This window comes from Anomaloglossus baeobatrachus, unplaced genomic scaffold, assembly GCF_048569485.1.
Source record: "Anomaloglossus baeobatrachus isolate aAnoBae1 unplaced genomic scaffold, aAnoBae1.hap1 Scaffold_384, whole genome shotgun sequence".
In the NCBI taxonomy this organism is placed as follows: domain Eukaryota; kingdom Metazoa; phylum Chordata; class Amphibia; order Anura; family Aromobatidae; genus Anomaloglossus; species Anomaloglossus baeobatrachus.
In genome coordinates, this window is record NW_027443182.1 from 23,735 (window position 1) to 48,580 (window position 24,846).

At 47.1% G+C, this 24,846-nt stretch overlaps 36 non-coding genes across 36 annotated transcripts; 29 read left to right on the top strand and 7 right to left on the bottom strand.

Annotated features, from left to right (window-relative positions):
- The first annotated feature begins 52 nt into the window (after nucleotides 1-52).
- Nucleotides 53-138, top strand: TRNAY-GUA (transfer RNA tyrosine (anticodon GUA)). The gene is given in 2 exon segments: nucleotides 53-89; nucleotides 103-138. It is a non-coding gene; the product is annotated as a tRNA-Tyr (tRNA).
- A 1,343-nt stretch (nucleotides 139-1,481) lies between these two features.
- TRNAA-AGC (transfer RNA alanine (anticodon AGC)) lies at nucleotides 1,482-1,554 on the top strand. The gene has a single exon. It is a non-coding gene; the product is annotated as a tRNA-Ala (tRNA).
- A 106-nt stretch (nucleotides 1,555-1,660) lies between these two features.
- TRNAY-GUA (transfer RNA tyrosine (anticodon GUA)) lies at nucleotides 1,661-1,746 on the top strand. The gene is given in 2 exon segments: nucleotides 1,661-1,697; nucleotides 1,711-1,746. It is a non-coding gene; the product is annotated as a tRNA-Tyr (tRNA).
- Nucleotides 1,747-3,085: 1,339 nt separating this feature from the next.
- On the top strand, nucleotides 3,086-3,158 carry TRNAA-AGC (transfer RNA alanine (anticodon AGC)). Its single transcript has one exon. It is a non-coding gene; the product is annotated as a tRNA-Ala (tRNA).
- A 106-nt stretch (nucleotides 3,159-3,264) lies between these two features.
- TRNAY-GUA (transfer RNA tyrosine (anticodon GUA)) lies at nucleotides 3,265-3,350 on the top strand. The gene is given in 2 exon segments: nucleotides 3,265-3,301; nucleotides 3,315-3,350. It is a non-coding gene; the product is annotated as a tRNA-Tyr (tRNA).
- A 1,339-nt stretch (nucleotides 3,351-4,689) lies between these two features.
- On the top strand, nucleotides 4,690-4,762 carry TRNAA-AGC (transfer RNA alanine (anticodon AGC)). The gene has a single exon. It is a non-coding gene; the product is annotated as a tRNA-Ala (tRNA).
- Nucleotides 4,763-4,868: 106 nt separating this feature from the next.
- On the top strand, nucleotides 4,869-4,954 carry TRNAY-GUA (transfer RNA tyrosine (anticodon GUA)). Its single transcript is given in 2 exon segments — nucleotides 4,869-4,905; nucleotides 4,919-4,954. It is a non-coding gene; the product is annotated as a tRNA-Tyr (tRNA).
- A 1,339-nt stretch (nucleotides 4,955-6,293) lies between these two features.
- TRNAA-AGC (transfer RNA alanine (anticodon AGC)) lies at nucleotides 6,294-6,366 on the top strand. Its single transcript has one exon. It is a non-coding gene; the product is annotated as a tRNA-Ala (tRNA).
- Nucleotides 6,367-7,897: 1,531 nt separating this feature from the next.
- On the top strand, nucleotides 7,898-7,970 carry TRNAA-AGC (transfer RNA alanine (anticodon AGC)). Its single transcript has one exon. It is a non-coding gene; the product is annotated as a tRNA-Ala (tRNA).
- A 106-nt stretch (nucleotides 7,971-8,076) lies between these two features.
- Nucleotides 8,077-8,162, top strand: TRNAY-GUA (transfer RNA tyrosine (anticodon GUA)). The gene is given in 2 exon segments: nucleotides 8,077-8,113; nucleotides 8,127-8,162. It is a non-coding gene; the product is annotated as a tRNA-Tyr (tRNA).
- Nucleotides 8,163-8,590: 428 nt separating this feature from the next.
- On the bottom strand, nucleotides 8,591-8,664 carry TRNAN-GUU (transfer RNA asparagine (anticodon GUU)). The gene has a single exon. It is a non-coding gene; the product is annotated as a tRNA-Asn (tRNA).
- An 837-nt stretch (nucleotides 8,665-9,501) lies between these two features.
- Nucleotides 9,502-9,574, top strand: TRNAA-AGC (transfer RNA alanine (anticodon AGC)). The gene has a single exon. It is a non-coding gene; the product is annotated as a tRNA-Ala (tRNA).
- Nucleotides 9,575-9,680: 106 nt separating this feature from the next.
- Nucleotides 9,681-9,766, top strand: TRNAY-GUA (transfer RNA tyrosine (anticodon GUA)). Its single transcript is given in 2 exon segments — nucleotides 9,681-9,717; nucleotides 9,731-9,766. It is a non-coding gene; the product is annotated as a tRNA-Tyr (tRNA).
- A 1,339-nt stretch (nucleotides 9,767-11,105) lies between these two features.
- TRNAA-AGC (transfer RNA alanine (anticodon AGC)) lies at nucleotides 11,106-11,178 on the top strand. Its single transcript has one exon. It is a non-coding gene; the product is annotated as a tRNA-Ala (tRNA).
- A 106-nt stretch (nucleotides 11,179-11,284) lies between these two features.
- TRNAY-GUA (transfer RNA tyrosine (anticodon GUA)) lies at nucleotides 11,285-11,370 on the top strand. Its single transcript is given in 2 exon segments — nucleotides 11,285-11,321; nucleotides 11,335-11,370. It is a non-coding gene; the product is annotated as a tRNA-Tyr (tRNA).
- Nucleotides 11,371-12,709: 1,339 nt separating this feature from the next.
- TRNAA-AGC (transfer RNA alanine (anticodon AGC)) lies at nucleotides 12,710-12,782 on the top strand. The gene has a single exon. It is a non-coding gene; the product is annotated as a tRNA-Ala (tRNA).
- A 106-nt stretch (nucleotides 12,783-12,888) lies between these two features.
- On the top strand, nucleotides 12,889-12,974 carry TRNAY-GUA (transfer RNA tyrosine (anticodon GUA)). Its single transcript is given in 2 exon segments — nucleotides 12,889-12,925; nucleotides 12,939-12,974. It is a non-coding gene; the product is annotated as a tRNA-Tyr (tRNA).
- A 1,341-nt stretch (nucleotides 12,975-14,315) lies between these two features.
- TRNAA-AGC (transfer RNA alanine (anticodon AGC)) lies at nucleotides 14,316-14,388 on the top strand. The gene has a single exon. It is a non-coding gene; the product is annotated as a tRNA-Ala (tRNA).
- Nucleotides 14,389-14,494: 106 nt separating this feature from the next.
- On the top strand, nucleotides 14,495-14,580 carry TRNAY-GUA (transfer RNA tyrosine (anticodon GUA)). The gene is given in 2 exon segments: nucleotides 14,495-14,531; nucleotides 14,545-14,580. It is a non-coding gene; the product is annotated as a tRNA-Tyr (tRNA).
- Nucleotides 14,581-15,008: 428 nt separating this feature from the next.
- On the bottom strand, nucleotides 15,009-15,082 carry TRNAN-GUU (transfer RNA asparagine (anticodon GUU)). Its single transcript has one exon. It is a non-coding gene; the product is annotated as a tRNA-Asn (tRNA).
- Nucleotides 15,083-15,922: 840 nt separating this feature from the next.
- On the top strand, nucleotides 15,923-15,995 carry TRNAA-AGC (transfer RNA alanine (anticodon AGC)). Its single transcript has one exon. It is a non-coding gene; the product is annotated as a tRNA-Ala (tRNA).
- A 106-nt stretch (nucleotides 15,996-16,101) lies between these two features.
- Nucleotides 16,102-16,187, top strand: TRNAY-GUA (transfer RNA tyrosine (anticodon GUA)). Its single transcript is given in 2 exon segments — nucleotides 16,102-16,138; nucleotides 16,152-16,187. It is a non-coding gene; the product is annotated as a tRNA-Tyr (tRNA).
- Nucleotides 16,188-16,615: 428 nt separating this feature from the next.
- On the bottom strand, nucleotides 16,616-16,689 carry TRNAN-GUU (transfer RNA asparagine (anticodon GUU)). The gene has a single exon. It is a non-coding gene; the product is annotated as a tRNA-Asn (tRNA).
- Nucleotides 16,690-17,528: 839 nt separating this feature from the next.
- Nucleotides 17,529-17,601, top strand: TRNAA-AGC (transfer RNA alanine (anticodon AGC)). The gene has a single exon. It is a non-coding gene; the product is annotated as a tRNA-Ala (tRNA).
- A 106-nt stretch (nucleotides 17,602-17,707) lies between these two features.
- Nucleotides 17,708-17,793, top strand: TRNAY-GUA (transfer RNA tyrosine (anticodon GUA)). Its single transcript is given in 2 exon segments — nucleotides 17,708-17,744; nucleotides 17,758-17,793. It is a non-coding gene; the product is annotated as a tRNA-Tyr (tRNA).
- A 428-nt stretch (nucleotides 17,794-18,221) lies between these two features.
- Nucleotides 18,222-18,295, bottom strand: TRNAN-GUU (transfer RNA asparagine (anticodon GUU)). The gene has a single exon. It is a non-coding gene; the product is annotated as a tRNA-Asn (tRNA).
- An 837-nt stretch (nucleotides 18,296-19,132) lies between these two features.
- TRNAA-AGC (transfer RNA alanine (anticodon AGC)) lies at nucleotides 19,133-19,205 on the top strand. The gene has a single exon. It is a non-coding gene; the product is annotated as a tRNA-Ala (tRNA).
- Nucleotides 19,206-19,311: 106 nt separating this feature from the next.
- On the top strand, nucleotides 19,312-19,397 carry TRNAY-GUA (transfer RNA tyrosine (anticodon GUA)). The gene is given in 2 exon segments: nucleotides 19,312-19,348; nucleotides 19,362-19,397. It is a non-coding gene; the product is annotated as a tRNA-Tyr (tRNA).
- Nucleotides 19,398-19,825: 428 nt separating this feature from the next.
- TRNAN-GUU (transfer RNA asparagine (anticodon GUU)) lies at nucleotides 19,826-19,899 on the bottom strand. The gene has a single exon. It is a non-coding gene; the product is annotated as a tRNA-Asn (tRNA).
- A 1,018-nt stretch (nucleotides 19,900-20,917) lies between these two features.
- On the top strand, nucleotides 20,918-21,003 carry TRNAY-GUA (transfer RNA tyrosine (anticodon GUA)). The gene is given in 2 exon segments: nucleotides 20,918-20,954; nucleotides 20,968-21,003. It is a non-coding gene; the product is annotated as a tRNA-Tyr (tRNA).
- Nucleotides 21,004-21,431: 428 nt separating this feature from the next.
- TRNAN-GUU (transfer RNA asparagine (anticodon GUU)) lies at nucleotides 21,432-21,505 on the bottom strand. The gene has a single exon. It is a non-coding gene; the product is annotated as a tRNA-Asn (tRNA).
- Nucleotides 21,506-22,342: 837 nt separating this feature from the next.
- Nucleotides 22,343-22,415, top strand: TRNAA-AGC (transfer RNA alanine (anticodon AGC)). Its single transcript has one exon. It is a non-coding gene; the product is annotated as a tRNA-Ala (tRNA).
- Nucleotides 22,416-22,521: 106 nt separating this feature from the next.
- Nucleotides 22,522-22,607, top strand: TRNAY-GUA (transfer RNA tyrosine (anticodon GUA)). Its single transcript is given in 2 exon segments — nucleotides 22,522-22,558; nucleotides 22,572-22,607. It is a non-coding gene; the product is annotated as a tRNA-Tyr (tRNA).
- A 428-nt stretch (nucleotides 22,608-23,035) lies between these two features.
- TRNAN-GUU (transfer RNA asparagine (anticodon GUU)) lies at nucleotides 23,036-23,109 on the bottom strand. Its single transcript has one exon. It is a non-coding gene; the product is annotated as a tRNA-Asn (tRNA).
- Nucleotides 23,110-23,948: 839 nt separating this feature from the next.
- On the top strand, nucleotides 23,949-24,021 carry TRNAA-AGC (transfer RNA alanine (anticodon AGC)). Its single transcript has one exon. It is a non-coding gene; the product is annotated as a tRNA-Ala (tRNA).
- A 106-nt stretch (nucleotides 24,022-24,127) lies between these two features.
- TRNAY-GUA (transfer RNA tyrosine (anticodon GUA)) lies at nucleotides 24,128-24,213 on the top strand. The gene is given in 2 exon segments: nucleotides 24,128-24,164; nucleotides 24,178-24,213. It is a non-coding gene; the product is annotated as a tRNA-Tyr (tRNA).
- The last annotated feature ends 633 nt before the right edge of the window (nucleotides 24,214-24,846 follow it).

The following is a 24,846-nucleotide window of genomic DNA, read 5'->3' on the forward strand; positions in this document are numbered from 1 at the left end:
TCAAGGCTCCAACAGCTAAAACTAGGAGGCTTTCAAGCATGAGCAAAACATGCCTTCGATAGCTCAGCTGGTAGAGCGGAGGACTGTAGCAGTAAATCAGCAATCCTTAGGTCGCTGGTTCAATTCCGGCTCGAAGGAATTTTTTGTGAATTCTATCGGATGGTTCATCCTCCTGGTCAACACAGCCACCGGTATGCTCCTTCTGTCCATCTACAACAGGTCTTTTAGAAAGGTTTCCTCCGTTGTACCCGAGGAGGTCAAAACAAAGGCAGAGAGCAACAGAGATTTACTTGTTGGGAGAGCAGCTCAGCTGAAACCCAACATGGAATCTTTTCCACCCATAACATGCGATGCCAGCAAAAGAGACCATGGTTCCTGGGAAAACACGGCTAAGCTCCTTCCCTCTATCGACAAAGAGCTCTTTTAGAAAGGTCTCTTCTGTAGTATCTAGGGAGTTCAAAAGGTAGGTAGCGAGCAAGCAACAGGGCTTTTTATTGGAAGAGCAGATGAAAGCCAACGTGGAATCTTCTTCCCCCGTAGCATGCTACTCAAGCAAAAGTGGCCCACGTCCCTGGGTGGGCTTGAACCACCAACCTTTCAGTTAACAGCCGAACGCGCTAACCGATTGCGCCACAGAGACCCAGATGTCTGGCCTTTCCACGGGAACTCCCAGCAAGGCCAGGCGCAGGTTCCTCAGGGGAACCTTTGAACATAATATGACAAAAAGAAATCAGCAAAAACAAAGAGACAATTGCCGGTGCTCAGTAGAGCTCAAGTTGCCGACAATAAGATCCTGCTGTCGGATTCCATCCCATAGACACCCTCCCTTCTAGTCACTTTTCAAAAGTCAGTCGATAAGTACAATTCTCCTCAAGGTAGCAGCATCCAGCAGCAGAGTGGCGCAGCGGAAGCGTGCTGGGCCCATAACCCAGAGGTCGATGGATCGAAACCATCCTCTGCTATGAGATCATTTTCATAGAAGTCGCCAAATCTCTTCTGTCAACACAAACGCGTTTCTGATCAAAAATATAAACCAAAGGCCCAAATCCCTGCTCATCGCATGCTGATGGAAAAAGAAGAATTCCCCACGTCACAGCATTTCCTATAGCCCGGGTGTTTTTCAGCCCCACAGCCAAAAAGACCAATGGCTCTGCATGCGTATTTGCTGCATCGCAACTTTCTTCTCCAAATTATTAAGGCTTTTTTCATGCCTTACCACTCAGTTCTGCACATATGTGCAAAGGGTTTGCTTGGAAGAGGTGTGCATGTATTCATAAGCCCCCCGTCACCCTATAAACTCCTCCGATGATCTTCTACTATGGCAAAATGGTATCCGCACTTAAAAAAAAAAAAAAAAAAAAAAAAAAGCGATCTACTTTTCAGAAATCAGTTGCCATGTAACAATGCAACGTCACACCTGACTTTATGTGAAAGCCACCACAGGGTGTGGGAAGAAAGTAAAGGCAAGTCTACCATGCCAGGGGGGATTAGCTCAAGTGGTAGAGCGCTCGCTTAGCATGCGAGAGGTAGCGGGATCGATGCCCGCATTCTCCAAAGCTGATTTTGTTTTTTTCACATGGTAGTCGAGAGTTTCTTTTTACCTCATGCTCAAGGCTCCAACAGCTAAAACTAGGAGGCTTTCAAGCATGAGCAAAACATGCCTTCGATAGCTCAGCTGGTAGAGCGGAGGACTGTAGCAGTAAATCAGCAATCCTTAGGTCGCTGGTTCAATTCCGGCTCGAAGGAATTTTTTGTGAATTCTATCGGATGGTTCATCCTCCTGGTCAACACAGCCACCGGTATGCTCCTTCTGTCCATCTACAACAGGTCTTTTAGAAAGGTTTCCTCCGTTGTACCCGAGGAGGTCAAAACAAAGGCAGAGAGCAACAGAGATTTACTTGTTGGGAGAGCAGCTCAGCTGAAACCCAACATGGAATCTTTTCCACCCATAACATGCGATGCCAGCAAAAGAGACCATGGTTCCTGGGAAAACACGGCTAAGCTCCTTCCCTCTATCGACAAAGAGCTCTTTTAGAAAGGTCTCTTCTGTAGTATCTAGGGAGTTCAAAAGGTAGGTAGCGAGCAAGCAACAGGGCTTTTTATTGGAAGAGCAGATGAAAGCCAACGTGGAATCTTCTTCCCCCGTAGCATGCTACTCAAGCAAAAGTGGCCCACGTCCCTGGGTGGGCTTGAACCACCAACCTTTCGGTTAACAGCTGAACGCGCTAACCGATTGCGCCACAGAGACGCAGATGTCTGGCCTTTCCACGGGAACTCCCAGCCAGGCCAGGCGCAGGTTCCTCAGGGGAACCTTTGAACATAATATGACAAAAAGAAATCAGCAAAAACAAAGAGACAATTGCCGGTGCTCAGTAGAGCTCAAGTTGCCGACAATAAGATCCTGCTGTCGGATTCCATCCCATAGACACCCTCCCTTCTAGTCACTTTTCAAAAGTCAGTCGATAAGTAAAATTCTCCTCAAGGTAGCAGCATCCAGCAGCAGAGTGGCGCAGCGGAAGCGTGCTGGGCCCATAACCCAGAGGTCGATGGATCGAAACCATCCTCTGCTATGAGATCATTTTCATAGAAGTCGCCAAATCTCTTCTGTCAACACAAACGCGTTTCTGATCAAAAATATAAACCAAAGGCCCAAATCCCTGCTCATCGCATGCTGATGGAAAAAGAAGAATTCCCCACGTCACAGCATTTCCTATAGCCCGGGTGTTTTTCAGCCCCACAGCCAAAAAGACCAATGGCTCTGCATGCGTATTTGCTGCATCGCAACTTTCTTCTCCAAATTATTAAGGCTTTTTTCATGCCTTACCACTCAGTTCTGCACATATGTGCAAAGGGTTTGCTTGGAAGAGGTGTGCATGTATTCATAAGCCCCCCGTCACCCTATAAACTCCTCCGATGATCTTCTACTATGGCAAAATGGTATCCGCACTTAAAAAAAAAAAAAAAAAAAAAAGCGATCTACTTTTCAGAAATCAGTTGCCATGTAACAATGCAACGTCACACCTGACTTTATGTGAAAGCCACCACAGGGTGTGGGAAGAAAGTAAAGGCAAGTCTACCATGCCAGGGGGGGTTAGCTCAAGTGGTAGAGCGCTCGCTTAGCATGCGAGAGGTAGCGGGATCGATGCCCGCATTCTCCAAAGCTGATTTTGTTTTTTTCACATGGTAGTCGAGAGTTTCTTTTTACCTCATGCTCAAGGCTCCAACAGCTAAAACTAGGAGGCTTTCAAGCATGAGCAAAACATGCCTTCGATAGCTCAGCTGGTAGAGCGGAGGACTGTAGCAGTAAATCAGCAATCCTTAGGTCGCTGGTTCAATTCCGGCTCGAAGGAATTTTTTGTGAATTCTATCGGATGGTTCATCCTCCTGGTCAACACAGCCACCGGTATGCTCCTTCTGTCCATCTACAACAGGTCTTTTAGAAAGGTTTCCTCCGTTGTACCCGAGGAGGTCAAAACAAAGGCAGAGAGCAACAGAGATTTACTTGTTGGGAGAGCAGCTCAGCTGAAACCCAACATGGAATCTTTTCCACCCATAACATGCGATGCCAGCAAAAGAGACCATGGTTCCTGGGAAAACACGGCTAAGCTCCTTCCCTCTATCGACAAAGAGCTCTTTTAGAAAGGTCTCTTCTGTAGTATCTAGGGAGTTCAAAAGGTAGGTAGCGAGCAAGCAACAGGGCTTTTTATTGGAAGAGCAGATGAAAGCCAACGTGGAATCTTCTTCCCCCGTAGCATGCTACTCAAGCAAAAGTGGCCCACGTCCCTGGGTGGGCTTGAACCACCAACCTTTCGGTTAACAGCTGAACGCGCTAACCGATTGCGCCACAGAGACGCAGATGTCTGGCCTTTCCACGGGAACTCCCAGCCAGGCCAGGCGCAGGTTCCTCAGGGGAACCTTTGAACATAATATGACAAAAAGAAATCAGCAAAAACAAAGAGACAATTGCCGGTGCTCAGTAGAGCTCAAGTTGCCGACAATAAGATCCTGCTGTCGGATTCCATCCCATAGACACCCTCCCTTCTAGTCACTTTTCAAAAGTCAGTCGATAAGTAAAATTCTCCTCAAGGTAGCAGCATCCAGCAGCAGAGTGGCGCAGCGGAAGCGTGCTGGGCCCATAACCCAGAGGTCGATGGATCGAAACCATCCTCTGCTATGAGATCATTTTCATAGAAGTCGCCAAATCTCTTCTGTCAACACAAACGCGTTTCTGATCAAAAATATAAACCAAAGGCCCAAATCCCTGCTCATCGCATGCTGATGGAAAAAGAAGAATTCCCCACGTCACAGCATTTCCTATAGCCCGGGTGTTTTTCAGCCCCACAGCCAAAAAGACCAATGGCTCTGCATGCGTATTTGCTGCATCGCAACTTTCTTCTCCAAATTATTAAGGCTTTTTTCATGCCTTACCACTCAGTTCTGCACATATGTGCAAAGGGTTTGCTTGGAAGAGGTGTGCATGTATTCATAAGCCCCCCGTCACCCTATAAACTCCTCCGATGATCTTCTACTATGGCAAAATGGTATCCGCACTTAAAAAAAAAAAAAAAAAAAAAAGCGATCTACTTTTCAGAAATCAGTTGCCATGTAACAATGCAACGTCACACCTGACTTTATGTGAAAGCCACCACAGGGTGTGGGAAGAAAGTAAAGGCAAGTCTACCATGCCAGGGGGGGTTAGCTCAAGTGGTAGAGCGCTCGCTTAGCATGCGAGAGGTAGCGGGATCGATGCCCGCATTCTCCAAAGCTGATTTTGTTTTTTTCACATGGTAGTCGAGAGTTTCTTTTTACCTCATGCTCAAGGCTCCAACAGCTAAAACTAGGAGGCTTTCAAGCATGAGCAAAACATGCCTTCGATAGCTCAGCTGGTAGAGCGGAGGACTGTAGCAGTAAATCAGCAATCCTTAGGTCGCTGGTTCAATTCCGGCTCGAAGGAATTTTTTGTGAATTCTATCGGATGGTTCATCCTCCTGGTCAACACAGCCACCGGTATGCTCCTTCTGTCCATCTACAACAGGTCTTTTAGAAAGGTTTCCTCCGTTGTACCCGAGGAGGTCAAAACAAAGGCAGAGAGCAACAGAGATTTACTTGTTGGGAGAGCAGCTCAGCTGAAACCCAACATGGAATCTTTTCCACCCATAACATGCGATGCCAGCAAAAGAGACCATGGTTCCTGGGAAAACACGGCTAAGCTCCTTCCCTCTATCGACAAAGAGCTCTTTTAGAAAGGTCTCTTCTGTAGTATCTAGGGAGTTCAAAAGGTAGGTAGCGAGCAAGCAACAGGGCTTTTTATTGGAAGAGCAGATGAAAGCCAACGTGGAATCTTCTTCCCCCGTAGCATGCTACTCAAGCAAAAGTGGCCCACGTCCCTGGGTGGGCTTGAACCACCAACCTTTCAGTTAACAGCCGAACGCGCTAACCGATTGCGCCACAGAGACCCAGATGTCTGGCCTTTCCACGGGAACTCCCAGCAAGGCCAGGCGCAGGTTCCTCAGGGGAACCTTTGAACATAATATGACAAAAAGAAATCAGCAAAAACAAAGAGACAATTGCCGGTGCTCAGTAGAGCTCAAGTTGCCGACAATAAGATCCTGCTGTCGGATTCCATCCCATAGACACCCTCCCTTCTAGTCACTTTTCAAAAGTCAGTCGATAAGTACAATTCTCCTCAAGGTAGCAGCATCCAGCAGCAGAGTGGCGCAGCGGAAGCGTGCTGGGCCCATAACCCAGAGGTCGATGGATCGAAACCATCCTCTGCTATGAGATCATTTTCATAGAAGTCGCCAAATCTCTTCTGTCAACACAAACGCGTTTCTGATCAAAAATATAAACCAAAGGCCCAAATCCCTGCTCATCGCATGCTGATGGAAAAAGAAGAATTCCCCACGTCACAGCATTTCCTATAGCCCGGGTGTTTTTCAGCCCCACAGCCAAAAAGACCAATGGCTCTGCATGCGTATTTGCTGCATCGCAACTTTCTTCTCCAAATTATTAAGGCTTTTTTCATGCCTTACCACTCAGTTCTGCACATATGTGCAAAGGGTTTGCTTGGAAGAGGTGTGCATGTATTCATAAGCCCCCCGTCACCCTATAAACTCCTCCGATGATCTTCTACTATGGCAAAATGGTATCCGCACTTAAAAAAAAAAAAAAAAAAAAAAGCGATCTACTTTTCAGAAATCAGTTGCCATGTAACAATGCAACGTCACACCTGACTTTATGTGAAAGCCACCACAGGGTGTGGGAAGAAAGTAAAGGCAAGTCTACCATGCCAGGGGGGATTAGCTCAAGTGGTAGAGCGCTCGCTTAGCATGCGAGAGGTAGCGGGATCGATGCCCGCATTCTCCAAAGCTGATTTTGTTTTTTTCACATGGTAGTCGAGAGTTTCTTTTTACCTCATGCTCAAGGCTCCAACAGCTAAAACTAGGAGGCTTTCAAGCATGAGCAAAACATGCCTTCGATAGCTCAGCTGGTAGAGCGGAGGACTGTAGCAGTAAATCAGCAATCCTTAGGTCGCTGGTTCAATTCCGGCGCGAAGGAATTTTTTGTGAATTCTATCGGATGGTTCATCCTCCTGGTCAACACAGCCACCGGTATGCTCCTTCTGTCCATCTACAACAGGTCTTTTAGAAAGGTTTCCTCCGTTGTACCCGAGGAGGTCAAAACAAAGGCAGAGAGCAACAGAGATTTACTTGTTGGGAGAGCAGCTCAGCTGAAACCCAACATGGAATCTTTTCCACCCATAACATGCGATGCCAGCAAAAGAGACCATGGTTCCTGGGAAAACACGGCTAAGCTCCTTCCCTCTATCGACAAAGAGCTCTTTTAGAAAGGTCTCTTCTGTAGTATCTAGGGAGTTCAAAAGGTAGGTAGCGAGCAAGCAACAGGGCTTTTTATTGGAAGAGCAGATGAAAGCCAACGTGGAATCTTCTTCCCCCGTAGCATGCTACTCAAGCAAAAGTGGCCCACGTCCCTGGGTGGGCTTGAACCACCAACCTTTCAGTTAACAGCCGAACGCGCTAACCGATTGCGCCACAGAGACGCAGATGTCTGGCCTTTCCACGGGAACTCCCAGCAAGGCCAGGCGCAGGTTCCTCAGGGGAACCTTTGAACATAATATGACAAAAAGAAATCAGCAAAAACAAAGAGACAATTGCCGGTGCTCAGTAGAGCTCAAGTTGCCGACAATAAGATCCTGCTGTCGGATTCCATCCCATAGACACCCTCCCTTCTAGTCACTTTTCAAAAGTCAGTCGATAAGTACAATTCTCCTCAAGGTAGCAGCATCCAGCAGCAGAGTGGCGCAGCGGAAGCGTGCTGGGCCCATAACCCAGAGGTCGATGGATCGAAACCATCCTCTGCTATGAGATCATTTTCATAGAAGTCGCCAAATCTCTTCTGTCAACACAAACGCGTTTCTGATCAAAAATATAAACCAAAGGCCCAAATCCCTGCTCATCGCATGCTGATGGAAAAAGAAGAATTCCCCACGTCACAGCATTTCCTATAGCCCGGGTGTTTTTCAGCCCCACAGCCAAAAAGACCAATGGCTCTGCATGCGTATTTGCTGCATCGCAACTTTCTTCTCCAAATTATTAAGGCTTTTTTCATGCCTTACCACTCAGTTCTGCACATATGTGCAAAGGGTTTGCTTGGAAGAGGTGTGCATGTATTCATAAGCCCCCCGTCACCCTATAAACTCCTCCGATGATCTTCTACTATGGCAAAATGGTATCCGCACTTAAAAAAAAAAAAAAAAAAAAAAGCGATCTACTTTTCAGAAATCAGTTGCCATGTAACAATGCAACGTCACACCTGACTTTATGTGAAAGCCACCACAGGGTGTGGGAAGAAAGTAAAGGCAAGTCTACCATGCCAGGGGGGATTAGCTCAAGTGGTAGAGCGCTCGCTTAGCATGCGAGAGGTAGCGGGATCGATGCCCGCATTCTCCAAAGCTGATTTTGTTTTTTTCACATGGTAGTCGAGAGTTTCTTTTTACCTCATGCTCAAGGCTCCAACAGCTAAAACTAGGAGGCTTTCAAGCATGAGCAAAACATGCCTTCGATAGCTCAGCTGGTAGAGCGGAGGACTGTAGCAGTAAATCAGCAATCCTTAGGTCGCTGGTTCAATTCCGGCTCGAAGGAATTTTTTGTGAATTCTATCGGATGGTTCATTTTCCTGGTCAACACAGCCACCGGTATGCTCCTTCTGTCCATCTACAACAGGTCTTTTAGAAAGGTTTCCTCCGTTGTACCCGAGGAGGTCAAAACAAAGGCAGAGAGCAACAGAGATTTACTTGTTGGGAGAGCAGCTCAGCTGAAACCCAACATGGAATCTTTTCCACCCATAACATGCGATGCCAGCAAAAGAGACCATGGTTCCTGGGAAAACACGGCTAAGCTCCTTCCCTCTATCGACAAAGAGCTCTTTTAGAAAGGTCTCTTCTGTAGTATCTAGGGAGTTCAAAAGGTAGGTAGCGAGCAAGCAACAGGGCTTTTTATTGGAAGAGCAGATGAAAGCCAACGTGGAATCTTCTTCCCCCGTAGCATGCTACTCAAGCAAAAGTGGCCCACGTCCCTGGGTGGGCTTGAACCACCAACCTTTCGGTTAACAGCCGAACGCGCTAACCGATTGCGCCACAGAGACGCAGATGTCTGGCCTTTCCACGGGAACTCCCAGCAAGGCCAGGCGCAGGTTCCTCAGGGGAACCTTTGAACATAATATGACAAAAAGAAATCAGCAAAAACAAAGAGACAATTGCCGGTGCTCAGTAGAGCTCAAGTTGCCGACAATAAGATCCTGCTGTCGGATTCCATCCCATAGACACCCTCCCTTCTAGTCACTTTTCAAAAGTCAGTCGATAAGTACAATTCTCCTCAAGGTAGCAGCATCCAGCAGCAGAGTGGCGCAGCGGAAGCGTGCTGGGCCCATAACCCAGAGGTCGATGGATCGAAACCATCCTCTGCTATGAGATCATTTTCATAGAAGTCGCCAAATCTCTTCTGTCAACACAAACGCGTTTCTGATCAAAAATATAAACCAAAGGCCCAAATCCCTGCTCATCGCATGCTGATGGAAAAAGAAGAATTCCCCACGTCACAGCATTTCCTATAGCCCGGGTGTTTTTCAGCCCCACAGCCAAAAAGACCAATGGCTCTGCATGCGTATTTGCTGCATCGCAACTTTCTTCTCCAAATTATTAAGGCTTTTTTCATGCCTTACCAATCAGTTCTGCACATATGTGCAAAGGGTTTGCTTGGAAGAGGTGTGCATGTATTCATAAGCCCCCCGTCACCCTATAAACTCCTCCGATGATCTTCTACTATGGCAAAATGGTATCCGCACTTAAAAAAAAAAAAAAAAAAAAAAGCGATCTACTTTTCAGAAATCAGTTGCCATGTAACAATGCAACGTCACACCTGACTTTATGTGAAAGCCACCACAGGGTGTGGGAAGAAAGTAAAGGCAAGTCTACCATGCCAGGGGGGATTAGCTCAAGTGGTAGAGCGCTCGCTTAGCATGCGAGAGGTAGCGGGATCGATGCCCGCATTCTCCAAAGCTGATTTTGTTTTTTTCACATGGTAGTCGAGAGTTTCTTTTTACCTCATGCTCAAGGCTCCAACAGCTAAAACTAGGAGGCTTTCAAGCATGAGCAAAACATGCCTTCGATAGCTCAGCTGGTAGAGCGGAGGACTGTAGCAGTAAATCAGCAATCCTTAGGTCGCTGGTTCAATTCCGGCTCGAAGGAATTTTTTGTGAATTCTATCGGATGGTTCATCCTCCTGGTCAACACAGCCACCGGTATGCTCCTTCTGTCCATCTACAACAGGTCTTTTAGAAAGGTTTCCTCCGTTGTACCCGAGGAGGTCAAAACAAAGGCAGAGAGCAACAGAGATTTACTTGTTGGGAGAGCAGCTCAGCTGAAACCCAACATGGAATCTTTTCCACCCATAACATGCGATGCCAGCAAAAGAGACCATGGTTCCTGGGAAAACACGGCTAAGCTCCTTCCCTCTATCGACAAAGAGCTCTTTTAGAAAGGTCTCTTCTGTAGTATCTAGGGAGTTCAAAAGGTAGGTAGCGAGCAAGCAACAGGGCTTTTTATTGGAAGAGCAGATGAAAGCCAACGTGGAATCTTCTTCCCCCGTAGCATGCTACTCAAGCAAAAGTGGCCCACGTCCCTGGGTGGGCTTGAACCACCAACCTTTCAGTTAACAGCCGAACGCGCTAACCGATTGCGCCACAGAGACGCAGATGTCTGGCCTTTCCACGGGAACTCCCAGCAAGGCCAGGCGCAGGTTCCTCAGGGGAACCTTTGAACATAATATGACAAAAAGAAATCAGCAAAAACAAAGAGACAATTGCCGGTGCTCAGTAGAGCTCAAGTTGCCGACAATAAGATCCTGCTGTCGGATTCCATCCCATAGACACCCTCCCTTCTAGTCACTTTTCAAAAGTCAGTCGATAAGTACAATTCTCCTCAAGGTAGCAGCATCCAGCAGCAGAGTGGCGCAGCGGAAGCGTGCTGGGCCCATAACCCAGAGGTCGATGGATCGAAACCATCCTCTGCTATGAGATCATTTTCATAGAAGTCGCCAAATCTCTTCTGTCAACACAAACGCGTTTCTGATCAAAAATATAAACCAAAGGCCCAAATCCCTGCTCATCGCATGCTGATGGAAAAAGAAGAATTCCCCACGTCACAGCATTTCCTATAGCCCGGGTGTTTTTCAGCCCCACAGCCAAAAAGACCAATGGCTCTGCATGCGTATTTGCTGCATCGCAACTTTCTTCTCCAAATTATTAAGGCTTTTTTCATGCCTTACCACTCAGTTCTGCACATATGTGCAAAGGGTTTGCTTGGAAGAGGTGTGCATGTATTCATAAGCCCCCCGTCACCCTATAAACTCCTCCGATGATCTTCTACTATGGCAAAATGGTATCCGCACTTAAAAAAAAAAAAAAAAAAAAAAGCGATCTACTTTTCAGAAATCAGTTGCCATGTAACAATGCAACGTCACACCTGACTTTATGTGAAAGCCACCACAGGGTGTGGGAAGAAAGTAAAGGCAAGTCTACCATGCCAGGGGGGATTAGCTCAAGTGGTAGAGCGCTCGCTTAGCATGCGAGAGGTAGCGGGATCGATGCCCGCATTCTCCAAAGCTGATTTTGTTTTTTTCACATGGTAGTCGAGAGTTTCTTTTTACCTCATGCTCAAGGCTCCAACAGCTAAAACTAGGAGGCTTTCAAGCATGAGCAAAACATGCCTTCGATAGCTCAGCTGGTAGAGCGGAGGACTGTAGCAGTAAATCAGCAATCCTTAGGTCGCTGGTTCAATTCCGGCTCGAAGGAATTTTTTGTGAATTCTATCGGATGGTTCATCCTCCTGGTCAACACAGCCACCGGTATGCTCCTTCTGTCCATCTACAACAGGTCTTTTAGAAAGGTTTCCTCCGTTGTACCCGAGGAGGTCAAAACAAAGGCAGAGAGCAACAGAGATTTACTTGTTGGGAGAGCAGCTCAGCTGAAACCCAACATGGAATCTTTTCCACCCATAACATGCGATGCCAGCAAAAGAGACCATGGTTCCTGGGAAAACACGGCTAAGCTCCTTCCCTCTATCGACAAAGAGCTCTTTTAGAAAGGTCTCTTCTGTAGTATCTAGGGAGTTCAAAAGGTAGGTAGCGAGCAAGCAACAGGGCTTTTTATTGGAAGAGCAGATGAAAGCCAACGTGGAATCTTCTTCCCCCGTAGCATGCTACTCAAGCAAAAGTGGCCCACGTCCCTGGGTGGGCTTGAACCACCAACCTTTCGGTTAACAGCTGAACGCGCTAACCGATTGCGCCACAGAGACGCAGATGTCTGGCCTTTCCACGGGAACTCCCAGCCAGGCCAGGCGCAGGTTCCTCAGGGGAACCTTTGAACATAATATGACAAAAAGAAATCAGCAAAAACAAAGAGACAATTGCCGGTGCTCAGTAGAGCTCAAGTTGCCGACAATAAGATCCTGCTGTCGGATTCCATCCCATAGACACCCTCCCTTCTAGTCACTTTTCAAAAGTCAGTCGATAAGTACAATTCTCCTCAAGGTAGCAGCATCCAGCAGCAGAGTGGCGCAGCGGAAGCGTGCTGGGCCCATAACCCAGAGGTCGATGGATCGAAACCATCCTCTGCTATGAGATCATTTTCATAGAAGTCGCCAAATCTCTTCTGTCAACACAAACGCGTTTCTGATCAAAAATATAAACCAAAGGCCCAAATCCCTGCTCATCGCATGCTGATGGAAAAAGAAGAATTCCCCACGTCACAGCATTTCCTATAGCCCGGGTGTTTTTCAGCCCCACAGCCAAAAAGACCAATGGCTCTGCATGCGTATTTGCTGCATCGCAACTTTCTTCTCCAAATTATTAAGGCTTTTTTCATGCCTTACCACTCAGTTCTGCACATATGTGCAAAGGGTTTGCTTGGAAGAGGTGTGCATGTATTCATAAGCCCCCCGTCACCCTATAAACTCCTCCGATGATCTTCTACTATGGCAAAATGGTATCCGCACTTAAAAAAAAAAAAAAAAAAAAAAGCGATCTACTTTTCAGAAATCAGTTGCCATGTAACAATGCAACGTCACACCTGACTTTATGTGAAAGCCACCACAGGGTGTGGGAAGAAAGTAAAGGCAAGTCTACCATGCCAGGGGGGATTAGCTCAAGTGGTAGAGCGCTCGCTTAGCATGCGAGAGGTAGCGGGATCGATGCCCGCATTCTCCAAAGCTGATTTTGTTTTTTTCACATGGTAGTCGAGAGTTTCTTTTTACCTCATGCTCAAGGCTCCAACAGCTAAAACTAGGAGGCTTTCAAGCATGAGCAAAACATGCCTTCGATAGCTCAGCTGGTAGAGCGGAGGACTGTAGCAGTAAATCAGCAATCCTTAGGTCGCTGGTTCAATTCCGGCTCGAAGGAATTTTTTGTGAATTCTATCGGATGGTTCATCCTCCTGGTCAACACAGCCACCGGTATGCTCCTTCTGTCCATCTACAACAGGTCTTTTAGAAAGGTTTCCTCCGTTGTACCCGAGGAGGTCAAAACAAAGGCAGAGAGCAACAGAGATTTACTTGTTGGGAGAGCAGCTCAGCTGAAACCCAACATGGAATCTTTTCCACCCATAACATGCGATGCCAGCAAAAGAGACCATGGTTCCTGGGAAAACACGGCTAAGCTCCTTCCCTCTATCGACAAACAGCTCTTTTAGAAAGGTCTCTTCTGTAGTATCTAGGGAGTTCAAAAGGTAGGTAGCGAGCAAGCAACAGGGCTTTTTATTGGAAGAGCAGATGAAAGCCAACGTGGAATCTTCTTCCCCCGTAGCATGCTACTCAAGCAAAAGTGGCCCACGTCCCTGGGTGGGCTTGAACCACCAACCTTTCAGTTAACAGCCGAACGCGCTAACCGATTGCGCCACAGAGACGCAGATGTCTGGCCTTTCCACGGGAACTCCCAGCAAGGCCAGGCGCAGGTTCCTCAGGGGAACCTTTGAACATAATATGACAAAAAGAAATCAGCAAAAACAAAGAGACAATTGCCGGTGCTCAGTAGAGCTCAAGTTGCCGACAATAAGATCCTGCTGTCGGATTCCATCCCATAGACACCCTCCCTTCTAGTCACTTTTCAAAAGTCAGTCGATAAGTACAATTCTCCTCAAGGTAGCAGCATCCAGCAGCAGAGTGGCGCAGCGGAAGCGTGCTGGGCCCATAACCCAGAGGTCGATGGATCGAAACCATCCTCTGCTATGAGATCATTTTCATAGAAGTCGCCAAATCTCTTCTGTCAACACAAACGCGTTTCTGATCAAAAATATAAACCAAAGGCCCAAATCCCTGCTCATCGCATGCTGATGGAAAAAGAAGAATTCCCCACGTCACAGCATTTCCTATAGCCCGGGTGTTTTTCAGCCCCACAGCCAAAAAGACCAATGGCTCTGCATGCGTATTTGCTGCATCGCAACTTTCTTCTCCAAATTATTAAGGCTTTTTTCATGCCTTACCACTCAGTTCTGCACATATGTGCAAAGGGTTTGCTTGGAAGAGGTGTGCATGTATTCATAAGCCCCCCGTCACCCTATAAACTCCTCCGATGATCTTCTACTATGGCAAAATGGTATCCGCACTTAAAAAAAAAAAAAAAAAAAAAAAAGCGATCTACTTTTCAGAAATCAGTTGCCATGTAACAATGCAACGTCACACCTGACTTTATGTGAAAGCCACCACAGGGTGTGGGAAGAAAGTAAAGGCAAGTCTACCATGCCAGGGGGGATTAGCTCAAGTGGTAGAGCGCTCGCTTAGCATGCGAGAGGTAGCGGGATCGATGCCCGCATTCTCCAAAGCTGATTTTGTTTTTTTCACATGGTAGTCGAGAGTTTCTTTTTACCTCATGCTCAAGGCTCCAACAGCTAAAACTAGGAGGCTTTCAAGCATGAGCAAAACATGCCTTCGATAGCTCAGCTGGTAGAGCGGAGGACTGTAGCAGTAAATCAGCAATCCTTAGGTCGCTGGTTCAATTCCGGCTCGAAGGAATTTTTTGTGAATTCTATCGGATGGTTCATCCTCCTGGTCAACACAGCCACCGGTATGCTCCTTCTGTCCATCTACAACAGGTCTTTTAGAAAGGTTTCCTCCGTTGTACCCGAGGAGGTCAAAACAAAGGCAGAGAGCAACAGAGATTTACTTGTTGGGAGAGCAGCTCAGCTGAAACCCAACATGGAATCTTTTCCACCCATAACATGCGATGCCAGCAAAAGAGACCATGGTTCCTGGGAAAACACGGCTAAGCTCCTTCCCTCTATCGACAAAGAGCTCTTTTAGAAAGGTCTCTTCTGTAGTATCTAGGGAGTTCAAAAGGTAGGTAGCGAGCAAGCAACAGGGCTTTTTATTGGAAGAGCAGATGAAAGCCAACGTGGAATCTTCTTCCCCCGTAGCATGCTACTCAAGCAAAAGTGGCCCACGTCCCTGGGTGGGCTTGAACCACCAACCTTTCGGTTAACAGCCGAACGCGCTAACCGATTGCGCCACAGAGACGCAGATGTCTGGCCTTTCCACGGGAACTCCCAGCAAGGCCAGGCGCAGGTTCCTCAGGGGAACCTTTGAACATAATATGACAAAAAGAAATCAGCAAAAACAAAGAGACAATTGCCGGTGCTCAGTAGAGCTCAAGTTGCCGACAATAAGATCCTGCTGTCGGATTCCATCCCATAGACACCCTCCCTTCTAGTCACTTTTCAAAAGTCAGTCGATAAGTACAATTCTCCTCAAGGTAGCAGCATCCAGCAGCAGAGTGGCGCAGCGGAAGCGTGCTGGGCCCATAACCCAGAGGTCGATGGATCGAAACCATCCTCTGCTATGAGATCATTTTCATAGAAGTCGCCAAATCTCTTCTGTCAACACAAACGTGTTTCTGATCAAAAATATAAACCAAAGGCCCAAATCCCTGCTCATCGCATGCTGATGGAAAAAGAAGAATTCCCCACGTCACAGCATTTCCTATAGCCCGGGTGTTTTTCAGCCCCACAGCCAAAAAGACCAATGGCTCTGCATGCGTATTTGCTGCATCGCAACTTTCTTCTCCAAATTATTAAGGCTTTTTTCATGCCTTACCACTCAGTTCTGCACATATGTGCAAAGGGTTTGCTTGGAAGAGGTGTGCATGTATTCATAAGCCCCCCGTCACCCTATAAACTCCTCCGATGATCTTCTACTATGGCAAAATGGTATCCGCACTTAAAAAAAAAAAAAAAAAAAAAAAAAGCGATCTACTTTTCAGAAATCAGTTGCCATGTAACAATGCAACGTCACACCTGACTTTATGTGAAAGCCACCACAGGGTGTGGGAAGAAAGTAAAGGCAAGTCTACCATGCCAGGGGGGATTAGCTCAAGTGGTAGAGCGCTCGCTTAGCATGCGAGAGGTAGCGGGATCGATGCCCGCATTCTCCAAAGCTGATTTTGTTTTTTTCACATGGTAGTCGAGAGTTTCTTTTTACCTCATGCTCAAGGCTCCAACAGCTAAAACTAGGAGGCTTTCAAGCATGAGCAAAACATGCCTTCGATAGCTCAGCTGGTAGAGCGGAGGACTGTAGCAGTAAATCAGCAATCCTTAGGTCGCTGGTTCAATTCCGGCTCGAAGGAATTTTTTGTGAATTCTATCGGATGGTTCATCCTCCTGGTCAACACAGCCACCGGTATGCTCCTTCTGTCCATCTACAACAGGTCTTTTAGAAAGGTTTCCTCCGTTGTACCCGAGGAGGTCAAAACAAAGGCAGAGAGCAACAGAGATTTACTTGTTGGGAGAGCAGCTCAGCTGAAACCCAACATGGAATCTTTTCCACCCATAACATGCGATGCCAGCAAAAGAGACCATGGTTCCTGGGAAAACACGGCTAAGCTCCTTCCCTCTATCGACAAAGAGCTCTTTTAGAAAGGTCTCTTCTGTAGTATCTAGGGAGTTCAAAAGGTAGGTAGCGAGCAAGCAACAGGGCTTTTTATTGGAAGAGCAGATGAAAGCCAACGTGGAATCTTCTTCCCCCGTAGCATGCTACTCAAGCAAAAGTGGCCCACGTCCCTGGGTGGGCTTGAACCACCAACCTTTCGGTTAACAGCCGAACGCGCTAACCGATTGCGCCACAGAGACGCAGATGTCTGGCCTTTCCACGGGAACTCCCAGCAAGGCCAGGCGCAGGTTCCTCAGGGGAACCTTTGAACATAATATGACAAAAAGAAATCAGCAAAAACAAAGAGACAATTGCCGGTGCTCAGTAGAGCTCAAGTTGCCGACAATAAGATCCTGCTGTCGGATTCCATCCCATAGACACCCTCCCTTCTAGTCACTTTTCAAAAGTCAGTCGATAAGTACAATTCTCCTCAAGGTAGCAGCATCCAGCAGCAGAGTGGCGCAGCGGAAGCGTGCTGGGCCCATAACCCAGAGGTCGATGGATCGAAACCATCCTCTGCTATGAGATCATTTTCATAGAAGTCGCCAAATCTCTTCTGTCAACACAAACGCGTTTCTGATCAAAAATATAAACCAAAGGCCCAAATCCCTGCTCATCGCATGCTGATGGAAAAAGAAGAATTCCCCACGTCACAGCATTTCCTATAGCCCGGGTGTTTTTCAGCCCCACAGCCAAAAAGACCAATGGCTCTGCATGCGTATTTGCTGCATCGCAACTTTCTTCTCCAAATTATTAAGGCTTTTTTCATGCCTTACCACTCAGTTCTGCACATATGTGCAAAGGGTTTGCTTGGAAGAGGTGTGCATGTATTCATAAGCCCCCCGTCACCCTATCAACTCCTCCGATGATCTTCTACTATGGCAAAATGGTATCCGCACTTAAAAAAAAAAAAAAAAAAAAAAAAGCGATCTACTTTTCAGAAATCAGTTGCCATGTAACAATGCAACGTCACACCTGACTTTATGTGAAAGCCACCACAGGGTGTGGGAAGAAAGTAAAGGCAAGTCTACCATGCCAGGGGGGATTAGCTCAAGTGGTAGAGCGCTCGCTTAGCATGCGAGAGGTAGCGGGATCGATGCCCGCATTCTCCAAAGCTGATTTTGTTTTTTTCACATGGTAGTCGAGAGTTTCTTTTTACCTCATGCTCAAGGCTCCAACAGCTAAAACTAGGAGGCTTTCAAGCATGAGCAAAACATGCCTTCGATAGCTCAGCTGGTAGAGCGGAGGACTGTAGCAGTAAATCAGCAATCCTTAGGTCGCTGGTTCAATTCCGGCTCGAAGGAATTTTTTGTGAATTCTATCGGATGGTTCATCCTCCTGGTCAACACAGCCACCGGTATGCTCCTTCTGTCCATCTACAACAGGTCTTTTAGAAAGGTTTCCTCCGTTGTACCCGAGGAGGTCAAAACAAAGGCAGAGAGCAACAGAGATTTACTTGTTGGGAGAGCAGCTCAGCTGAAACCCAACATGGAATCTTTTCCACCCATAACATGCGATGCCAGCAAAAGAGACCATGGTTCCTGGGAAAACACGGCTAAGCTCCTTCCCTCTATCGACAAAGAGCTCTTTTAGAAAGGTCTCTTCTGTAGTATCTAGGGAGTTCAAAAGGTAGGTAGCGAGCAAGCAACAGGGCTTTTTATTGGAAGAGCAGATGAAAGCCAACGTGGAATCTTCTTCCCCCGTAGCATGCTACTCAAGCAAAATTGGCCCACGTCCCTGGGTGGGCTTGAACCACCAACCTTTCGGTTAACAGCCGAACGCGCTAACCGATTGCGCCACAGAGACGCAGATGTCTGGCCTTTCCACGGGAACTCCCAGCAAGGCCAGGCGCAGGTTCCTCAGGGGAACCTTTGAACATAATATGACAAAAAGAAATCAGCAAAAACAAAGAGACAATTGCCGGTGCTCAGTAGAGCTCAAGTTGCCGACAATAAGATCCTGCTGTCGGATTCCATCCCATAGACACCCTCCCTTCTAGTCACTTTTCAAAAGTCAGTCGATAAGTACAATTCTCCTCAAGGTAGCAGCATCCAGCAGCAGAGTGGCGCAGCGGAAGCGTGCTGGGCCCATAACCCAGAGGTCGATGGATCGAAACCATCCTCTGCTATGAGATCATTTTCATAGAAGTCGCCAAATCTCTTCTGTCAACACAAACGCGTTTCTGATCAAAAATATAAACCAAAGGCCCAAATCCCTGCTCATCGCATGCTGATGGAAAAAGAAGAATTCCCCACGTCACAGCATTTCCTATAGCCCGGGTGTTTTTCAGCCCCACAGCCAAAAAGACCAATGGCTCTGCATGCGTATTTGCTGCATCGCAACTTTCTTCTCCAAATTATTAAGGCTTTTTTCATGCCTTACCACTCAGTTCTGCACATATGTGCAAAGGGTTTGCTTGGAAGAGGTGTGCATGTATTCATAAGCCCCCCGTCACCCTATAAACTCCTCCGATGATCTTCTACTATGGCAAAATGGTATCCGCACTTAAAAAAAAAAAAAAAAAAAAAAGCGATCTACTTTTCAGAAATCAGTTGCCATGTAACAATGCAACGTCACACCTGACTTTATGTGAAAGCCACCACAGGGTGTGGGAAGAAAGTAAAGGCAAGTCTACCATGCCAGGGGGGATTAGCTCAAGTGGTAGAGCGCTCGCTTAGCATGCGAGAGGTAGCGGGATCGATGCCCGCATTCTCCAAAGCTGATTTTGTTTTTTTCACATGGTAGTCGAGAGTTTCTTTTTACCTCATGCTCAAGGCTCCAACAGCTAAAACTAGGAGGCTTTCAAGCATGAGCAAAACATGCCTTCGATAGCTCAGCTGGTAGAGCGGAGGACTGTAGCAGTAAATCAGCAATCCTTAGGTCGCTGGTTCAATTCCGGCTCGAAGGAATTTTTTGTGAATTCTATCGGATGGTTCATCCTCCTGGTCAACACAGCCACCGGTATGCTCCTTCTGTCCATCTACAACAGGTCTTTTAGAAAGGTTTCCTCCGTTGTACCCGAGGAGGTCAAAACAAAGGCAGAGAGCAACAGAGATTTACTTGTTGGGAGAGCAGCTCAGCTGAAACCCAACATGGAATCTTTTCCACCCATAACATGCGATGCCAGCAAAAGAGACCATGGTTCCTGGGAAAACACGGCTAAGCTCCTTCCCTCTATCGACAAAGAGCTCTTTTAGAAAGGTCTCTTCTGTAGTATCTAGGGAGTTCAAAAGGTAGGTAGCGAGCAAGCAACAGGGCTTTTTATTGGAAGAGCAGATGAAAGCCAACGTGGAATCTTCTTCCCCCGTAGCATGCTACTCAAGCAAAAGTGGCCCACGTCCCTGGGTGGGCTTGAACCACCAACCTTTCGGTTAACAGCCGAACGCGCTAACCGATTGCGCCACAGAGACGCAGATGTCTGGCCTTTCCACGGGAACTCCCAGCAAGGCCAGGCGCAGGTTCCTCAGGGGAACCTTTGAACATAATATGACAAAAAGAAATCAGCAAAAACAAAGAGACAATTGCCGGTGCTCAGTAGAGCTCAAGTTGCCGACAATAAGATCCTGCTGTCGGATTCCATCCCATAGACACCCTCCCTTCTAGTCACTTTTCAAAAGTCAGTCGATAAGTACAATTCTCCTCAAGGTAGCAGCATCCAGCAGCAGAGTGGCGCAGCGGAAGCGTGCTGGGCCCATAACCCAGAGGTCGATGGATCGAAACCATCCTCTGCTATGAGATCATTTTCATAGAAGTCGCCAAATCTCTTCTGTCAACACAAACGCGTTTCTGATCAAAAATATAAACCAAAGGCCCAAATCCCTGCTCATCGCATGCTGATGGAAAAAGAAGAATTCCCCACGTCACAGCATTTCATATAGCCCGGGTGTTTTTCAGCCCCACAGCCAAAAAGACCAATGGCTCTGCATGCGTATTTGCTGCATCGCAACTTTCTTCTCCAAATTATTAAGGCTTTTTTCATGCCTTACCACTCAGTTCTGCACATATGTGCAAAGGGTTTGCTTGGAAGAGGTGTGCATGTATTCATAAGCCCCCCGTCACCCTATAAACTCCTCCGATGATCTTCTACTATGGCAAAATGGTATCCGCACTTAAAAAAAAAAAAAAAAAAAAAAAAGCGATCTACTTTTCAGAAATCAGTTGCCATGTAACAATGCAACGTCACACCTGACTTTATGTGAAAGCCACCACAGGGTGTGGGAAGAAAGTAAAGGCAAGTCTACCATGCCAGTGGGGATTAGCTCAAGTGGTAGAGCGCTCGCTTAGCATGCGAGAGGTAGCGGGATCGATGCCCGCATTCTCCAAAGCTGATTTTGTTTTTTTCACATGGTAGTCGAGAGTTTCTTTTTACCTCATGCTCAAGGCTCCAACAGCTAAAACTAGGAGGCTTTCAAGCATGAGCAAAACATGCCTTCGATAGCTCAGCTGGTAGAGCAGAGGACTGTAGCAGTAAATCAGCAATCCTTAGGTCGCTGGTTCAATTCCGGCTCGAAGGAATTTTTTGTGAATTCTATCGGATGGTTCATCCTCCTGGTCAACACAGCCACCGGTATGCTCCTTCTGTCCATCTACAACAGGTCTTTTAGAAAGGTTTCCTCCGTTGTACCCGAGGAGGTCAAAACAAAGGCAGAGAGCAACAGAGATTTACTTGTTGGGAGAGCAGCTCAGCTGAAACCCAACATGGAATCTTTTCCACCCATAACATGCGATGCCAGCAAAAGAGACCATGGTTCCTGGGAAAACACGGCTAAGCTCCTTCCCTCTATCGACAAAGAGCTCTTTTAGAAAGGTCTCTTCTGTAGTATCTAGGGAGTTCAAAAGGTAGGTAGCGAGCAAGCAACAGGGCTTTTTATTGGAAGAGCAGATGAAAGCCAACGTGGAATCTTCTTCCCCCGTAGCATGCTACTCAAGCAAAAGTGGCCCACGTCCCTGGGTGGGCTTGAACCACCAACCTTTCGGTTAACAGCCGAACGCGCTAACCGATTGCGCCACAGAGACGCAGATGTCTGGCCTTTCCACGGGAACTCCCAGCAAGGCCAGGCGCAGGTTCCTCAGGGGAACCTTTGAACATAATATGACAAAAAGAAATCAGCAAAAACAAAGAGACAATTGCCGGTGCTCAGTAGAGCTCAAGTTGCCGACAATAAGATCCTGCTGTCGGATTCCATCCCATAGACACCCTCCCTTCTAGTCACTTTTCAAAAGTCAGTCGATAAGTACAATTCTCCTCAAGGTAGCAGCATCCAGCAGCAGAGTGGCGCAGCGGAAGCGTGCTGGGCCCATAACCCAGAGGTCGATGGATCGAAACCATCCTCTGCTATGAGATCATTTTCATAGAAGTCGCCAAATCTCTTCTGTCAACACAAACGCGTTTCTGATCAAAAATATAAACCAAAGGCCCAAATCCCTGCTCATCACATGCTGATGGAAAAAGAAGAATTCCCCACGTCACAGCATTTCCTATAGCCCGGGTGTTTTTCAGCCCCACAGCCAAAAAGACCAATGGCTCTGCATGCGTATTTGCTGCATCGCAACTTTCTTCTCCAAATTATTAAGGCTTTTTTCATGCCTTACCACTCAGTTCTGCACATATGTGCAAAGGGTTTGCTTGGAAGAGGTGTGCATGTATTCATAAGCCCCCCGTCACCCTATAAACTCCTCCGATGATCTTCTACTATGGCAAAATGGTATCCGCACTTAAAAAAAAAAAAAAAAAAAAAAGCGATCTACTTTTCAGAAATCAGTTGCCATGTAACAATGCAACGTCACACCTGACTTTATGTGAAAGCCACCACAGGGTGTGGGAAGAAAGTAAAGGCAAGTCTACCATGCCAGGGGGGATTAGCTCAAGTGGTAGAGCGCTCGCTTAGCATGCGAGAGGTAGCGGGATCGATGCCCGCATTCTCCAAAGCTGATTTTGTTTTTTTCACATGGTAGTCGAGAGTTTCTTTTTACCTCATGCTCAAGGCTCCAACAGCTAAAACTAGGAGGCTTTCAAGCATGAGCAAAACATGCCTTCGATAGCTCAGCTGGTAGAGCGGAGGACTGTAGCAGTAAATCAGCAATCCTTAGGTCGCTGGTTCAATTCCGGCTCGAAGGAATTTTTTGTGAATTCTATCGGATGGTTCATCCTCCTGGTCAACACAGCCACCGGTATGCTCCTTCTGTCCATCTACAACAGGTCTTTTAGAAAGGTTTCCTCCGTTGTACCCGAGGAGGTCAAAACAAAGGCAGAGAGCAACAGAGATTTACTTGTTGGGAGAGCAGCTCAGCTGAAACCCAACATGGAATCTTTTCCACCCATAACATGCGATGCCAGCAAAAGAGACCATGGTCCCTGGGAAAACACGGCTAAGCTCCTTCCCTCTATCGACAAAGAGCTCTTTTAGAAAGGTCTCTTCTGTAGTATCTAGGGAGTTCAAAAGGTAGGTAGCGAGCAAGCAACAGGGCTTTTTATTGGAAGAGCAGATGAAAGCCAACGTGGAATCTTCTTCCCCCGTAGCATGCTACTCAAGCAAAAGTGGCCCACGTCCCTGGGTGGGCTTGAACCACCAACCTTTCGGTTAACAGCCGAACGCGCTAACCGATTGCGCCACAGAGACGCAGATGTCTGGCCTTTCCACGGGAACTCCCAGCAAGGCCAGGCGCAGGTTCCTCAGGGGAACCTTTGAACATAATATGACAAAAAGAAATCAGCAAAAACAAAGAGACAATTGCCGGTGCTCAGTAGAGCTCAAGTTGCCGACAATAAGATCCTGCTGTCGGATTCCATCCCATAGACACCCTCCCTTCTAGTCACTTTTCAAAAGTCAGTCGATAAGTACAATTCTCCTCAAGGTAGCAGCATCCAGCAGCAGAGTTGCGCAGCGGAAGCGTGCTGGGCCCATAACCCAGAGGTCGATGGATCGAAACCATCCTCTGCTATGAGATCATTTTCATAGAAGTCGCCAAATCTCTTCTGTCAACACAAACGCGTTTCTGATCAAAAATATAAACCAAAGGCCCAAATCCCTGCTCATCACATGCTGATGGAAAAAGAAGAATTCCCCACGTCACAGCATTTCCTATAGCCCGGGTGTTTTTCAGCCCCACAGCCAAAAAGACCAATGGCTCTGCATGCGTATTTGCTGCATCGCAACTTTCTTCTCCAAATTATTAAGGCTTTTTTCATGCCTTACCACTCAGTTCTGCACACATGTGCAAAGGGTTTGCTTGGAAGAGGTGTGCATGTATTCATAAGCCCCCCGTCACCCTATAAACTCCTCCGATGATCTTCTACTATGGCAAAATGGTATCCGCACTTAAAAAAAAAAAAAAAAAAAAAAAAGCGATCTACTTTTCAGAAATCAGTTGCCATGTAACAATGCAACGTCACACCTGACTTTATGTGAAAGCCACCACAGGGTGTGGGAAGAAAGTAAAGGAAAGTTTACCATGCCAGGGGGGATTAGCTCAAGTGGTAGAGCGCTCGCCTAGCATGCGAGAGGTAGCGGGATCGATGCCCGCATTCTCCAAAGCTGATTTTGTTTTTTTCACATGGTAGTCGAGAGTTTCTTTTTACCTCATGCTCAAGGCTCCAACAGCTAAAACTAGGAGGCTTTCAAGCATGAGCGAAACATGCCTTCGATAGCTCAGCTGGTAGAGCGGAGGACTGTAGCAGTAAATCAGCAATCCTTAGGTCGCTGGTTCAATTCCGGCTCGAAGGAATTTTTTGTGAATTCTATCGGATGGTTCATCCTCCTGGTCAACACAGCCACCGGTATGCTCCTTCTGTCCATCTACAACAGGTCTTTTAGAAAGGTTTCCTCCGTTGTACCCGAGGAGATCAAAACAAAGGCAGAGAGCAACAGAGATTTACTTGTTGGGAGAGCAGCTCAGCTGAAACCCAACATGGAATCTTTTCCACCCATAACATGCGATGCCAGCAAAAGAGACCATGGTTCCTGGGAAAACACGGCTAAGCTCCTTCCCTCTATCGACAAAGAGCTCTTTTAGAAAGGTCTCTTCTGTAGTATCTAGGGAGTTCAAAAGGTAGGTAGCGAGCAAGCAACAGGGCTTTTTATTGGAAGAGCAGATGAAAGCCAACGTGGAATCTTCTTCCCCCGTAGCATGCTACTCAAGCAAAGGTGGCCCACGTCCCTGGGTGGGCTTGAACCACCAACCTTTCGGTTAACAGCCGAACACGCTAACCGATTGTGCCACAGAGACGCAGATGTCTGGCCTTTCCACGGGAACTCCCAGCCAGGCCAGGCGCAGGTTCCTCAGGGGAACCTTTGAACATAATATGACAAAAAGAAATCAGCAAAAACAAAGAGACAATTGCCGGTGCTCAGTAGAGC